Genomic DNA, 2,454 nt, shown 5'->3' with positions numbered 1-2,454 from the left:
TTTATTGTTCCATTCACAATACTAAATGGGTTTCACCAGTGGTAGTCACCCCAAAGGAAAACAACAAGTGGTGAGTCTGCATCGACTATAAGAAACTCAATGCAGCCACCAAGAGGGACCATCATCCTCTTCCCTTTCAAGACCTCATTCTTGAGAAGGTAAGTGGTCATGAGATGTATACTTTCTGTGATGGTTACTTCGGGTTTTATCAAATCAAAATTGTTGAGGAGGATGTGCTTAAAACCACATTTGCCACACCTTGGGGGACATTTGCATTCAAAGCAATGCCATTTGGCCTCACCAATGCTCCTGCTACCTATTATGCAGAAGGTGTTTGCTCCTTATTTGGGGGTTTTCTTAGAGGTGTTTTTAGATGATTTCTGTATATTCTCGGCACATAAGGAGCACATCATGAAGGTTAGGTTGGCCTTCCAAAGGGTCAATGATGCGAATGGCAGCCTCAACCCTAATAAATGCACCATTGGAGCCACTCAAGGGAGGTTATTGGGACATATTGTCTCATTTGAGGACATCAAGCCTGACCCCGAGAAGGTAGAAGCTATCCTCAAGCTCTCCCCACCAACAACCAAACATCAGGTATGCTCGTTTGTCAATCTAGCAGCATACTACCGCCGCTTCATTGATCAATATGCTGCTTTGACACGACCCATGACTATGCTATTAAAAGATGGAGCTGATTTCTCTTGGGATGAGGATTGTGATCATGGGTTTGTACAAATCAAGAGTGCTCTGGCTTCAGAACCCATTTTATGCAATCCTGATTGGTCAAAGACTTTCTATATCAATCTTGGGTTTGGTGAGCACATTCTGGTAGGTATTCTTCTCCAGCAAGGGGAGGATTGGTTCATGTATCCCGTTTGATTTGCTTCTCGACAATTGCTCGAAACTGAACGATGCTACTCTGAGGCTAACAAGCATGCTTTGTCTTTGGTGTTCTACATTGAGAAATTTAAGCATTATGTTGCTGGAAAGTCCATTATAATCTGTAGCAATGGTCTTGCAAAGCAGGTTCTTCAATCACCAAATCCCATGGGCCGGTTGGCCAAATGGTTGGTAGTTTTACAAGAATATGATTTTTCTTTCAAATTTGTAAAAGGGGGTTGTTCCAACTTGAAGAATGCTTTGATTGATTTAGAGAATTGTCTTGATGTAACCCTTGTAGCGGCCATAGAAGTTGGGGATCCATGGTATGGTGGTATCTACAAGTTTTCGACCGCTTTCTCCTTTCCCATGGGCTGGTTGGCCAAATGGTTAACAGTTTTACAAGAATATGATTTTTCTTTCAAAATTGTAAAAGGGGGTTGTTCCAAATTAAAAAATGCTTTGATTGATTTAGAGGAGTGCCTCGATGTAACCCTTGTAGTGGCCATAGAAGTTGGGGATCCATGGTATGGTGGAATCTACAGGTTTCTGACCGCTTTCTCCTTTCCTCCAGAAAGTACTAGCTATGAGAGAAAGAAAATCCGTAGAGATAGTAGGCGCTATACTCTCTTTGATGGGGTGTTATACCATCAAGGCCTGGATGGGGTACTAAGACGGCCATTGATGCAAATGAAGTACCTAATGTATTGAAGCATTATCATGATGGAATTTGTGGAGGCCACTATGCCGGTGACTATACAGCTAAGAAGATTTTACATGCTAGGTACTATTGGCCGACCTTGTTCAAGGATGTCACTATGTATTGACAAACTTGTGAACCATGCCAATTCTCTAGTAGGATTTGCATCCTGGGCAACATCACCCAATGATGTCCATCCATCCGTTTCAGAAGTGGGGAATAGATTTTGTTAGGCCCCTACCCATGACTGCCCCCAAAAAGAAGTATCTTTTGGTAGCCACTCAGTATGTCACTAAGTGGGCTAAAACTATCGCCCTCCCTACTGCAAATTGTAAGGCAGTTTCAAATTTCATATTTGAACGTATCTGCATAAGGTTTGGGACACCCACGGAAATAGTATCTGACCATGGGAGTCCATTCTTAAATGAAGCAGTGGAGTCGCTCATGGATCGCATGGGTATTGATCACCACACTTCTAGCATCTATCATCTAGCATCCATGGGACAAACGGAGCAGACCAATGGCCTCCTTTGTAAATCTATGGAAAAAATGGCAACAGGGAACATGAGCCAGTGGGATCAGAAGGTCACTAAAGCTGTGTGGGCTTACAACATCACTCATAAAATGTCTACAGGTGACACTCCTTTTGAGTTGGTGTATAGTACTGAGGCAGCTTTACCACTAGAGATATAGATTCCAGCCTTGAGTTTGGCACCTGAACAGAGGATGATAGAAGATGAACATGTAGAGGCCAGGTTGGTATAACTTGAGAAGTTAGATGAAACTCGACGCCTTGCACTACATCAAACAGAGATCCAAAAGAATCGAAAAAAGGCCCGCTTGGATGCTAAAATTCGCAAGGGATGGGAAAG

The sequence above is a fragment of the Dipteris shenzhenensis genome, chromosome 22, assembly GCF_047967505.1.
Source record: "Dipteris shenzhenensis isolate YYH24624 ecotype China chromosome 22, Dip_SZ_1.0, whole genome shotgun sequence".
Lineage (NCBI taxonomy): Eukaryota > Viridiplantae > Streptophyta > Polypodiopsida > Gleicheniales > Dipteridaceae > Dipteris > Dipteris shenzhenensis.
Note: the sequence above shows the minus strand (reverse complement) of the source record.